Source organism: Bactrocera dorsalis, chromosome 5, assembly GCF_023373825.1.
Source record: "Bactrocera dorsalis isolate Fly_Bdor chromosome 5, ASM2337382v1, whole genome shotgun sequence".
Taxonomy (NCBI): domain Eukaryota; kingdom Metazoa; phylum Arthropoda; class Insecta; order Diptera; family Tephritidae; genus Bactrocera; species Bactrocera dorsalis.
The window spans coordinates 52,817,587-52,832,291 of NC_064307.1; the positions used below are offsets into that span (position 1 = coordinate 52,817,587).

Sequence of the window (14,705 nt, forward strand, 5' to 3'; positions counted from 1 at the left end):
AAAATTATACCTTGCAGTAATATTTTCACTTTGCAGTAGCGTATCTATTGCAGACATTTTAATTTGAGGGGCTATAAGAGTAAGGCGTTAATAGGTCGCTAGTTCATAAGTACATATCGCAAAAATGAAAACTAGATCAGGTTTGAAAGAGAATAATAATAAGGCGTAACACTTTCAAAACTTTTAATTTGGAATGGAGTGTCCTAAAGTTCTAAGTTTTCTCTGAATAGCTGATGGGATTTTGAAAAAGCGTATATCAGTTTACCAAGTCAAGAATTCCTTTAGTAGGCAACTGTCAAACCTGTTTTTAAAGTAAACGCACGGGCTTTCATCCAAAATACATTGTACCAAGTTGTTCAATAAGTTTTGTCGTTCGATAAGAGAGGGCGTTGCTACTAACCCAAATTTTTTTTGTTTTGTTGTTTCATTTCAATCAAATCATAATTCTTTGTTTACAAGCCATTTAGTGTCGCCGTGTATTTTTTTACAATGAAAAAAATTGAATAACGCGCAGTGATAAAATTCTTATTTTTGGAAGGTGTAGCACAAAATGAAATTCACAAACGAATGTTTAAAGTGTATAAGATTGTTCACCTACAATTAGAGTAGTAGAAAGATGGGTTGCTGAATTTAAACGTGTTTGTACACGCCTGGAAGACGATACACGTGAAGGACGTCCAAAAAACACCTGAAATAAAAGCCAAAATACAAGATAAGGTTTTAGAAGATCGTCGATTGACAGAGACAGATTTAGTAGAGACTCTAGACATCACATTAGGCAGTGTGAGCCATATTTTAAGTGAAATTTTGGGTGTGTGCACAATGGGTGCCGCATTCGCTAAAAATGGAACAAAAACACATTCGAATGGGACTTTATCAGCAACATTTGGAGCGTTTTAAAAAAGATAAAGTGGAATTTTTGCATGGATTCATCACTATGGATGAGACTTGTGTCTATCACCATGATCTTGTATCAAAATAAGAGGCTAAAGAGTGTTGTGAACCTGGTTGTTCGGCTTCGAAACGAGTAACAATCAATTCTGAAAGAAATTCAGAAGAAAGAAATCCTTTTTCATCAGGACAATGCACCGTGTTACAAGAGCATTTTGACAATGGCTAAAATTCATGAATTAAAGATCACCAGATTTGGACCCCAGCAACTTCTAGCAAGTGTATTAATGTTCATGGAGATTATACTGAATAATAAGTCTATTTTGAATCATAAAATTGTGATTTTCTTATCAAAAAACAAAACTTATTGAACAACTGGGTAGAACATTCAAGTAATGATTTTCATAAGTTAGTATTAAGAAATGAAACATGGAACGGAAACTTAATCGCCCAAGGGCTTTCATTCAACAGAAAACGTTTTGCTATATTCTTGTAGCCATTTTTTTGATATGAGCAACCTTTAAGTTGAATTATGGGTACTTAAAAATGAAAATCTTATAAAAGCCTCTGTCATGATTTTTATGGCAGTTATATTTGGAGACTGTAGCGTTGCCTTGGATAATAATTCATATTAAATTTCGGGAATATATCCCGCCAAATAAAAATAATCCATTTGACTTTGATCGGACAGTTTGTATGGTCCGATATCGGTGGTTTCGACAACGATCTAATTGCTTCTTGATTTTTATACTAGAAAGTGAATGAATAAAAAATAATTTAAAATTGTGCTATATGGAATGTGGGCGTGGCTCCATTTCGATTTCGCCCATATTTACGCTGTAACATAAGAATGTTGTAAAAATGTTACGTATTGAATTTGATTGAAATCAGTGGAGTAGGTCCCCAGATATGAGATTTTACCTGAAAGTGGGCGGTGTACAATAAACCTTACATAGGGCCATACCCACTTTTTCAAGATTTTCAGCCAACAGGTATCCCTTCATACCGCATTCTCCTGTGCATAATTACGGTGCCTAAATAGAGTTCAATGTTGTGGACGTGGCAGTATTTCCATTACACCTATCTACGAACTCCGTCTTACCTTTTTGCCAAGAAACATATGTACCAAGCTTCTTCAAGATATCTTAATGTTTACTCAAGTTTCAGTTTGAACAGCCGGACAAACAGTGACCCGTATTTCAACTACTCTCGTCATCCTGATCATATATATATACAAGTATATTGCATATATAGATTGTATATATAACCCTATATCTACTTCGCTTAGTTTTAAGTGATACACACAACTGTTATGTGAAAAAAACTAGTATACTCTGTTGCAATATGTTGCAGGAGTATAAAAACGAAGTAAGAGTAAAAGAACCATTTTATTTAGTTCATTTTTTTAATGAACATATTATTTAGAAGACATTCTAAAATAGTTTTTTAGCAAACTTTCCTTAAACCTGATTCACTGATTCATATATACCAAGTTATTCGCATTTCTGGTGTTAAGTGTTTCTACAGAAGTAAATACATATGTAGATAATAGAGCAGAGTTTTAAGAGGGGCTTACCTTAGGGTAAGTATTTTTACTTACGTATGGTATTCGCCTCCATTACTGTCGGGTCTACGTAAACGGATCAATAAAATATTTATCAACTTTAAAATTACTTTTTTGAACTTAAAAAAATACAAATAAAATTATTGAAGACCTGATTGGTTTAAGTGACATTATTATTCCACTTCACTTAATTTGGTGTGATTTATGATTTTGTGCTACTCTATTCTAAATTTATTCGGGAATTTAATAATTCGAATCATTTTTGAACCGATAACATGCTCACTTAATTCAAGGGAATAAATAGCTTTGAAAATCTAACGAATTCTGCAAGGAGATATGTCCATTTGTAATCTGCTAACCGAGCGAGTAAATGACGAATATACTGCGGAAGACTACTGGCTTCTTACACTACCCCCGTACATAGTTCCTTACATATCTGAAGCAGAAAATTGAAAGAGTCTAATAAAAAAGCAATCAAAGCAAATTATGCCAACAAATGAATTATGAATGTCAATTAGCGAAGATTCTGTACTCGTTATTGTCGACATGGACTTGAACATAAAGCGCAATGTAGAGTTCCTACACTTCATTCGTATCATAAAATTTATATTTATGTATGCGATGCTGTTATCGCCGTAATTTTGACTTGTTGCTTGGCGAATTTCGCAGCAGATCAAAGTCTCTGCTGAAGTTTCACGTGTACACGCATACATTCACAACTGTGTAAGTGTGCATATGGCATGAGGAAAAGTTGATTGGTGGAAGGCAGGTGCGATAACAACCGTATGGCACAGCAGAGAAAACTGCCTTTATTTATTCACTTAAATATTCACCCCACTGAAATTTTTTGCCCAAGGCTAAGTGCCATAAGAAGGCAGGGAGGGATGGCAAAGATGAATCAAATAAGGTTTTTGAGATAAGACATAGGTGAAGCAGATAAAGAATTTAGTGATCTGCTAAGTTTTGTTTAAGCTGCTAAGGGCAATATACCCACTTCTGAAGCTGATATTTGCGCAGAGCCACATGTATTGGTTCAAAGAAAACCGTGGTATTACTTTCATTATTTTCCCACTAATAAAGTTGCTTTTTATTTATCGATAAGAAACAGAATACTACTACAGGTATTTCATCAAAGACAATCTCGCTTTTGGCGCACATGCAGAAAACCCTCTTAAAAAGAATTGCAGTGTTCGAATTTCAAATTACTATTTTTGAATATAAACTTTAAACCAAAGCAAATAAGAAAAAACGGGAAAGAAACAATAAAAAGTATATACTGTATTTTAAGAAAGGTTACAAAAGGTTTAAACATTTAAAATAGCTTCCCGTCGGAAATATTGTTGGGAAAACTGCACGGAACAAATTTTTATTGTGGGACCTTTCTCTTTATGAAGCGTAGCAAATATTAAGCGGATTGGAAATCGCAAAGATTTGAACGATATAATTAGCATTCGTGGTAAAAATACATATTCAACATGAAATTTTCCACTCAAAATAATGGCTTTAAGAATGTTTCACATGATTTTTTTTGTGGCTTTTAAATATCGAAGGCAAATTATAGGTAAGCATGGGTCATGCATGGCTGTAAGATTTTGTCGCTATTACATAAAATAATAAGTTCAATAATATGTATATGGTTTTTTATGCATACTAACAAAATTCTTGAAACAAAAATGACATCCTAATGTGATAGCTTACCTCAATTGACATGAAGTTTCAAAATATTTTCCCTAACTTAACCGCAGCACCAACTGTGAGGACAAACTAGAGTGCAGTCCGTTGGATCCAACATGCTTCATTCCGAAATAAACCAAATATTATAAATTTAAAATCGATTAAATAAAAAGTTTAAATTGGACAAGTTCCATGCACAGTTTCATTGAAATGTCGAATATATCATTGAGCGGTCAGTTTGTATGGCAGCTCCATTCTACAGTGGTCCGATTTGAACAATATGTTCGAGACTGTGATGTTGTCAAATGAAAAATATTGAGCAGATTCATGGGAAGAAAAGAACTAGGGAAAATTAAAGATTGATATCTCAAAAACTGAGGAATTAGTTAGATCGCTAAAACTTTTCTTTACTGACATGGACACCGCTTACGCGGTTATAAACTTAATTCGCTGAACTACTTATGTCAATGTCGGCGTATATCTCATAAAGCTCATCGTTCCATCGAATGCGATATTCACCGTGGCCAACTTGCAAAGGACCATAAATCTTTCGCAGAACCATAGGCGCAGTTGAGGCAAATTATATCAATGTCATCGGCGTACGGATGCAGCTATGCACTCTTATAGAAGATTGTACCTTCTCGATTCAGCTCTTCAGCTCGAACTATTGTATCCAGCAGAAGATTGAAAAAGTCGCACGACGGATTCGCCTTGTCTGCAATTTCATTTTGTAGGTTCTTCTCGATCCGGACAGAGCTTGTGATATCGCTCAACGTCAGTTTACACAGCCGTATTAGTTTTGCGGGGATACCAAATTCAGACATCGCTGCATAAAGGCAGCTACTTTTCATGCTTTCAAAAGCAGCTTTGAAATCGACGAAGAGGTAGTGTGTGTCGATTCCCTTTTCACGTGTATTTTCCAAATTTTGGCGCATGGTGAATATCTGGTCAGTTGCTGATTTTCTAGGTCCAAAGCCACACTCATAAGCTCCAATCATTTTGTTGACGGTGATCGTTAATCTTTCACACAATATGCTCGATAGAAACTTATACGGGATGTTGAGGAGGCTTATCCCGCGGTAGTTGGCGCATATTGTAGGGTCTCCCGTTTTGCGGATTATGCAGAACACACTTAAACTTTCGTTCGACCATATTCTACAAAGACGCTGATGCAAGCTTCTTATTAGTTTTTCATCGCCGTATTTAAATAGTTCGGTCGGCAATCCACCGGCCTCCACCGCTTTATTGTTCACGTAAGTGAGGAAAGTTTTCTGAGCGCCATTAATTTGAGAGTGGCTAGAAAGTATTATTTTACATATGGCTCAAGCAGCTGACGACTTCCGGTCTCAAACATCCGTTTGAAGGCGAGCTAAAATGAGAAGGCGAAAAATCCTTATCCAGGGTAGCGGGTCTTGGGCTTCGCCACGTAAAAAAACATCACCAATGAAATGTTTGCGAGTATACAGTCAAAAAGACGAACATGACTAAATCGACTCAGTCATTCTGATCTTACAAACATATACATATATACTCTATAGCTTCTTTAACGTTTCCTTCTGGGTGCAATAAACTTCACGGTAAACTTAATAAACCCTGTTTAGTTAAAATTTCGATATGCACATCAAAATTGTGAGCTTTAAGAAGTACTATATATATGACGAAGATATTATTGTGGGATGGTTACTAAAAATTTTTACTAATTTATGTAAATTAAAAGCAAAAAGAAGGAAAGACGTTGACAAGTTGTATTAAAAATCTCCAAGCCAGGATCTTAGATTAAAAATTATTATTTTTTTAATTCCGTTTTTAGAAAGTTTTGAATTCAAAAATTCACAACCCTTGCAGAGGACTTAAGTTTCTATTGAATGTAGTACATTTTGTATTAATTTTCGCAAGAATCGAATTTGCGAACGAGATGGTATCTCAGTGAAATATTATTATAATGTTCGCACTAAACTGTTGAAGAAATGGAAATTATTGATCAATGTATAAGTTCAGCAATTTAAAAGAAAAAAATAGAATCTTCCAGGGAGAGAAGTTAAATCAGCAGTAGAATGTTGTAGATAATTATAAGTGTTGAAGTGATGACTTTGCATGCTAAATACATATTTCCCGGTTGTTGCAGCTAACGAAATGTATTTATACACATTTCTCTAATTATATTTAATTTCTCAACATTTTATTACAACCAGCACATTTTGATGGACTTTGCTGCGCTACCGTTCTGAAAACTGAATGTGAAAATTTATTACGCGTCCAACTTCATGCCACACTTTGTTATTATTGTAGTGAATATTACAGTAATTTCGTTCGTTCCACACTCCAAATGAGAGTGTGTTAGAGTCACAAAACTTTTCGTAAGGATATGTGCCACTGTCTCTGTCTCTGCGGTGTGATTATGACGAAAGCAGCTGCAACAACATGGCCAAGAATTTATGAGTAGACGCGAATGTGTGTGTGTGTCTGTATTTATATAAGCGATATACATAAGTATTTGTGTAAGCCGGGAGCAACTATTTTCAGCTGCGCTGCTTTCTCCACAAATCACACACGCATACTTACCAGGCTCATGGGTTTGTACATTTGTTTGTCTAAGTGCTAGCCGCCAAGCATGAATACTTGCAATAAGTTTATAACTTTGCACTGGACGACCTTCGGCGCCTTCTGCTTCATTGTACATTTTAATATTCAAGTGCAAGGTAAAAGTGATGAGCGGATATATGAAATTGAAACGCCAGACGAGCGCAGCTTACTGAGCGCTGCCGAGAGGGGCGCTGGGAGGCACTGAGTTGAAGGTGAGTGTAGATAATATGGCAGTCAGCACATTTGTGGACCTTCAATATGCTTGGAAATATAATACCTACCCATGGCCTCCACACCCTTATAGCGGCCATACACAGGCACACTTGTGCGTTCGATCTGTGTGAATTCGTTTGCCCATACACGACACACAAATCCATTTTGCGTTCGTTCTTCACACAGTTAACATGTGCGACAGGCAAGCGGAACATTTCTTCGATTTTATTTCTAATGTAGCACTTTTATCTATTTCTTTGTATTTCGTTAATAAGTTATTCCAACTTTTATTTTTCTCAATTTTATTTTTATATTTATCACTTTTCGTTTGCCAAATTGCCAATTAATTTTTTATAAGATCAATAAATTCAGATACGAAATCTTTATTAAGGGGAGAGCCTGCTTTAGAAGATTCAAACAATCGCTTAAATCTCTTTAAAAATTATCTAACAACAAACAAAGTTATAGATTGGAACTCGAAATATTGTCGAAGCTAGAAGGGAAATAGTGTCCGAGCGTCAGACAGATTCATACAAGTATATGAGCGCTTGGGCAAAAAGCGAAAAGCGCGATTTCTCGGTTTTTTATTTTTACGATTATTTTAATTGGCGGGCAAAGTTGGAATTGGGCAAAGTTTATTATCTTTGGCATAAAATTGTCTTCTATTTAAACTAAAAAAAAAACTAGGAAAAGTCAAGTTTGAACATATTTTTAAAAAAATAAAGTAAATTTTTTTTGGAATTCTCTTAGTTTAAGTAGAAGATAAGTTATTAAAAAACATGAATCTCTTTGAATTTTTTTTTTTCCTGATAAATGCATATGCGAGATGCATCGGGTGATTGCTTCCTAAAGGCAGAATATCAAAGATTTCGTATTCAAAAAATTTGTGAAAGATGTTCAAATATATGACTATAAAGCCTAGAAATTTCGCTTGAATCAATTATTTCTTTCCCTCCCAAAAAAATCCTCAAAAAAATCGATTTTTTGAAGCCTCTAAAGCAGTCTCTCCCCTTAACACTTGCAATTGTCCGCGATCTTCACTGCTCGGCGACACGAGAGAAATGAGATTTTGTGCGCTCACAACGCCATACACGATAAACATGCTCGCGCACCGATCGTAAAAAATCAAACATTTTCGCGAACATGGATCGGTACGCGAACAAGCCCATACACGAGTAAACCGCATGTTTACACATACCGATCGAACGCACATGTGCGCCTGTGTATGGCCGCTATTAGCGTCTTTCTGTTGCACCAATTATCCCCCTTAATTTTTAGGGCTCTTTGCATATGCTGAAAAAAGTAAGAATTTCGAAAATATATGTCGTAATAAATATGTTTATAGTTGTGTACGTCTGCTTTTGCATGCATTATTTATTGCATATTTTTAGGTGCACAATAAAAAGAATTGAAAAGTTTCGCAGCGGAAACGAAATTGCAATGGCGAAAGTGTAAGGACGACAAAGTGTTTCACTAATAAAAATAACAGATGCGAAATGAAATGGAAATACGATTGCAGCTATGAAATGTTATTGCAATAAATTAAATTGGATGTGACGCTCCGCTATAGAGCGGCGGCGTGAGTGTGCTGAGAAGGCAAATATGCAAAAACTTTTACATAACAGTATCGAGAACTTATAATTAGGCAAGAAATATGGAGAAAATAGGAACATATTTATACCCTAAACTGAGTATATTAAGTTTGTCACGATGTTTGTAACACCTGGTCGATTTAGCCATATCCTTCCGTTCGTGTGTATATACGTGAAACAGTCCCTCAGTTTTTGAGAAAGAATTTTGCAAATTCTTTTTCTCTTTCATACAAACTGATCGATCAACTCAAGTTACCTCAAGTATGAAAAACGTTTATATCTTATATACTTTCCCGAAATGTCGCATTATTGTCCAATTCAACGTCACATTCTCCGAAGAAATTGCTAGGAAAAGACCATTAAATCATTTCTTTTTCTTTATTGGCGTAGGCATTGCAAATGTTGCCAAGTCCTTCTCCACCTGGTCTTTCCAACGGAGTAGAGGTCTCCCTTTGCTTTCCCTGGCGGATACTGAGTCAAATACTTCCAGAGCTGGAGTGTTTTTATCCATCATCCATGATGGCATGGCCTAGCCAGCGTAGGTGCTGTCTTGTAATTCGCTGAACTATCTTAATGTCGTCGTATATCTCGTACAGCTCATCGTTCCATCGAATCGAATCACACAAACTCGAAATTAACGTTTTTATTGTTTCTATTCCGACTGCATACTGAATTTACAGCCTTTGTTTTATGACTTCCATAAGAAAACTGCCGAAAATCTGGTATTCAATACTAAAGGATTGGGAAAGTCTAGAATTTGTAAAATATATTTTTAATAAAAAAATAAAAGTTGTTTTTCAATTACGCCGTTATATGAAAAATTTATACAGATCTAAAAGAAAACATAAATTATAAACAAATCTTATTTAGATCAAGAACACGATTTTTTTTTATTTCAGATATCAATAGTTTAGAATCATCTTCTCCTTAAGATACTATCTTAAAAAATGGGATTCTTAAGATTTCCCAAATGGCATGTTTTGTATTAAAATTTGAATATAAATGGCAAATACATGTTAAATAAAGTCTAAAGGAAGAAATTTATATTTTTTCCATGCTCACTACAAATACAGTAAAATTTAGGACCTTTTAGGGGCTCTAAACAAGTCTAATACATTAAACACACTGCAGTGCTTCTTCATCTTATCTATTTTTGTTTTTAAAAACAAAGTGTATAGAAATCTGTCTTAAATGTCTAAAAATAATCTTTCGCATTTGTAATTATCCTTAGATATCTAGGGGACTTTCTCGGACTAATCATATAATCACTGAATATATTGCATATGTCGCAGTATTGTACGAGTTGCTGGGTCGGCGAATTTTTCGGAAACTTTATTGACACGCTCAAAAATGCTCAAGCCACTAGGAAGGCACATGTTCTTATGGCGTGAAATTGTTGTGTCTCCTGTTCGTTAAGTCACGTTTTCCAAACAAATCCCTCAACACATACTCGTTTACCCACACAGAGCCTTTCATTTTGCACACTAAATAACCCTCTAGGAAAAACTAATTCTTTTTAGAGAACTTTTTAGTTTGCAACTGAGATTTCCACGATGTGCCTGAAAACATTTAATTATTAGTTCTCATTATCGAGTTGTTGGTTGACCTGATAATCTCGTGAATAACCACGATACCTTAATCCCTCCATTTACCGTCTATTTAGTAATTGGAAAAGTCGAAGCCAGCCAAGATCGTCGTACCAAATTCTGGGTATAATAATTGTATTGAACATCGGAAAAACGTTGGCTAAGAGCTTTTGATCCAGATATTAGTCAAGTGATTTCATTGTTAATTTTTAATCATACTTTTAATAAATCTCCTGCCGAATAAGACTTACACCTATCGGCATAGTCTTTAACTTTGAAAAATAAATGAAAAAAGCTGGGAAGAAATTTCTCTGTTACATAGGTCTAAAAAGAGGACGAGTTGGATCAATAATTGTTGAGAAATCTATTGGAATACATTTTGTAACTACCGAGTTTCCTGCAGGGACCCCACACCGATTTGCACACACAACAAATTTTGTCAACAAAAAGCTGGCATTCGATGAACTACCGTCTATATGGGCGTGATAAAGCACGACAAAGTGAAGTAAAACGCGTGTACGGGTAAATACGAATGTTGTGTGGATATCCTCCAGCGACGCGTGCAAATTGAAAGTAAACACGCGAATATGTGGGCAATGAAAGGAAATGAGCGAGTGAATTGGTTGACATTGCTGTCATGCTTTCACATTGATACAATTATGCAATACATACATATGTGTGTACGTTTATATATGCAGGATGTTGTTATAAAATCAGTATTTAATTCTTAAATTTTTATTAATATAATATTTTTTCTCCATATAGTTTTTGTTGTTTGTAATTTCCTAACACTTATTTCTCACAGTGTGCTCTTCCTTCGTCTACGATAGTCGAACTATGTTTGTCACGCACACATTTCGCAAAAAAGTTTGCTAATCTTTCTCTCCGTAAATGATTTTTTGCTCACCACTGCAAGCTTTCGGGCCAGTAAGCAACAGTTAGTCACACAAAGCGCCGCTAAAGCTTTCGCTAAACAATAGTCGCTCTTTTCCCCTCACCAACACTTGCCATCATAAAGATGCGCTCTCACAGTCAGTTTTCTCTCTCTCTTATGGTTCGTCCTAGCACTTACTGTTCGAGGTCGCTTGGTCCCTGTTGAAGGCTTTTACTAGCTTGCACGCTGCCGACTTGAAAATTCCGAAACAACGACAACAGTTTGTTGCTTAAGTTTCGCCGTTTCGGTCGTGTCCTGGTTACTGATTTTTGTAACAGCGGTGGCTGACAGAAAAAAATATCGAACTAGAAGAAGCGGATTAATTAATCTAAAATAAAAAAGTAATTTGGAGTAGTTATACTCAAACGGACACCCATACATATTTATAAGTTTAATGTATGTGAGCCGTTGTGGCGTTAAGTAAACGCGCGTATGTGTGTGCGTCATTCTACACGCTCAGGTGTGTTTTTATCGAAGGTTGTCGCAGTTTTCAAATTATTGGTAATAGTTTCGATGCTTGTCTGTATTGGTGAAGAGTGTACGAAGTGCTGCAAGGCATTTGTGTACAAGCTTGTACTTGTATTGGTGGAAATTTTTGAAAATTGTGAAGTATGAAGCGTAAAGTGAAATCGAAAAAAATAACTGCAGTTGTCTCCATTTTGTATACCACATGTATATTTAATTCATAAAGAGTTTAACCAATCACTTAAAATAACAAAAAATATTGAGTGGAGAGTGCTTTAAACTCAAAAATAGTGACAAAGCAAACAAATAAATTAAAAAAGTGATATGTAGGTATACTCAAATTATTATTATTTTTTTATTAAAATAATCAATATTTTGGATGATCAATTTAATATAAAATAATTATATTAATATAAATTAAAATGTTTTTTTCTAACAATCAATATATTGATCCACGATAGCATTCAATACTGCAAATCCGAAAGCGCAAGTGCTCTAAACTCAACTAACAGTGTTGCTTTGCGCCATTTGTGCGATTATGAAAAGTCTGTGAAAATGTTGTTTGCAGTGTGAATCCTCCCGGACACCGCTTGAAAATGTCATGTGTTGGTGGCATGTTGGCTGCACATTGGCGGTTGTGTATATAAATTATCAAATTAAATTATAATTAATTGTGTCGTGTTATATATTGCTGCACTCGAGCAAAAATTGCGAATAAATAATAATATAAACAAGGCTGGTACATGCAGAAGCCTAAACTAATAAATACATACATAAATACTCTCACATACACATGTATACAACTAAACAGAGTAATGGCATTGCTTCGTGTTCCCAATGGTGTTGTTTCGAGTTTTCGAACGCTTCAACGCATTCGATTTGAAACGACTAATGGGCTTAGGTATACATACATTTACAAAACATACTAACATATATCCATGCATACAAACGGGTAAACACACACTCAAGCAAATTTCGATACTTTATTTCCAATAAGTGTGCAATCGTAGCGCTGCGTCCACTTAACGGTTGATTTGGGTTGTCACAGTTTTGCAAATGTTTGCTTAATTTTATATTGGCAATAAATTTAATGCCAAAGTGTGAAAATATGAGGCGGAATTCAGGAAAACGCACGTTTTGCTTCATTTGCACTGTTTCACAACCCTAAGTGGATCAGTGTATTAATTCGAGAAATTATTATTAAAATTATAAATTGTTTCTGAATTGACATCAATTTATATTTTATCATTTTCTTCTACATACTTGCACTAAATTTTATCGTTAAACGGATTCTAAATTAATAAGTTATTATGAAAGAAAATTGAAGCGATATAATATATTACATTATATAAATTATAAATAGGTGTAGATTTTAACTAACGTTAGTCGGTTGAGAGAAGTCAGTGCTGTTTTTAAGTGAAAAAGTGAATCAAATATAACATACTTAATATAGTTTAAGTTTGTCTATCAGTAAATCCAGATTTGGCTTACGAGTTTTCAAAGATTGGCGCCCGAAGTACATTAAATTCAACTTCAAACAGAAGGTTTGGAATTCAGTCTGCCACTGGAATTTTTTTGAAAACTATGCCAAGCATTTTCCTAAAATTTGTAGCTTCCAAACCAAGGTTCAGACGACTTGTATAAAGTGGCAGACCATAGTGGAAAATATGATATTAGGTTTCTTAACAAAAAAAGAAATTGTGTTTAAACGAATTCCAACACGCTTAAATTTAATTTATGGTTGGAGTTCCAAATTGCAGAAGCGAGTTCAAGGATGAGACTCAAACATGATTAGGAAAAACTGCTGTCTCTATTAAATATGGTAAAAAACGTATAATTGCCTTTAATATTGGGTATGCCTACCGATTTTAATGTCCCGAAAACTTCCATAATTTTGCAGTTTTGATAAATACTTTTTATACTAAATGACAGCATTTCGCCAATGTGTGCCAGAACTCAGAACACGGGAACTAATAGAAAACATTTATTTGCGTTCATTTAATATGTATAGTATTTGAATATCACGCTCAAAGTATGAAAATATTGTCAGAGCTTTCTATACATACATATCCTAATATAAATATTTAGTAACTGCCTTTCCGTTTTCTTTTGTTATTGTGGAAAGTAAAATTTTTACTATAATGAATATCATTGTCATATCTCAGCAATGCAATTTTCTTATAAGTCTTTCTTTTATGATTTTTTGTTACAAAAATACTTTGCTCCAATCTGTGTAACGCTTTTAGCCACGTTCTTTCATAGTAATGTATATTCATGTTTTCAAGATGGCATGAAAGAGTTGAATTCCTTGCGTTAAACCTGAGAAATATTGATGAAACTTGATAAACGTGCTCCCTTGTACTCAAGAAAGATTGGTACGGAAATCCGATAACTAAACTTAAATCTAAGATACAAAACTACAATTTTCAAGAAATAGGCCAATAGGCAAAAAATTGGAGCCGGTTTTAAAATTGGACAACGGCCGTGGCCCATATTTAAGTGAAATCCCAATAACTGCTCTATAGATTTGAACACAATTTTATATGTTTACATGTTTAAATTTGTGCCTCTGACTAACTTTTTAACGAAAAGATCGGTCAATCTGTGAAATTTACTAATAAAAATTTGGATAAAGGCTTTTTATCATAAGTGTATGTTCCTGTGTCAAAAGGGGTACCATATACTCCCATAAACCTAATTTAAATATTCTCGAACTTCCAGTTAACCGATCAGTATAGGATATATTATAAATAAATAAAGAAAATTTATCGATAATGGATAAAATCGGACCGAAAAAGCCCTTGCTCCTTATACCTTACGTCAACAAGTAAGATACAAACTTAAACCTATTCAAAAATCAAATATCTACCAGAGCTTAATTTCGAAAATCTGTACAATTCGTCTCTGAATTACCACAACTTCCATTTGCTATATAATGTGCGAATTGTCTTCGTCGCGGATATACAAGGAGCATTCCAAAGTAAACAGGGCTTTAAAAAAAAAAACAGAACTAATGGGTTTTTCGGCGAAATCAGTCTATTTTATACAAAACAGTCTCCTTCTGTTTCAACACAGCTTTGAGCTACGAGTGTTTTAGCTTTTAAATGACCTCTATGTCTGCATAACGCTTTCCTGTCATGGGCAAATGCATTTTTCCGAAAAGTAAGAAGTCGCACCGTGCCATATCAGGTGAATACGGGGAG

The 14,705-nt window shown here is 34.7% G+C and overlaps 1 protein-coding gene across 2 annotated transcripts in view; it reads left to right on the top strand.

Moving 5' to 3' along the window:
- The first annotated feature begins 11,207 nt into the window (after positions 1-11,207).
- LOC105228195 (uncharacterized protein DDB_G0271670) overlaps positions 11,208-14,705 on the top strand; it is a 130,139-nt gene continuing 126,641 nt past the window's right edge. Inside the window, exon 1 of one of the 2 annotated variants that reach the window (XM_049458102.1) lies at positions 11,208-11,538. The gene's annotated coding sequence lies outside the window, so the exon portion shown is untranslated. The remainder of the gene's footprint in view (positions 11,539-14,705) is intronic. The other variant, XM_049458103.1, reaches the window with a different exon arrangement.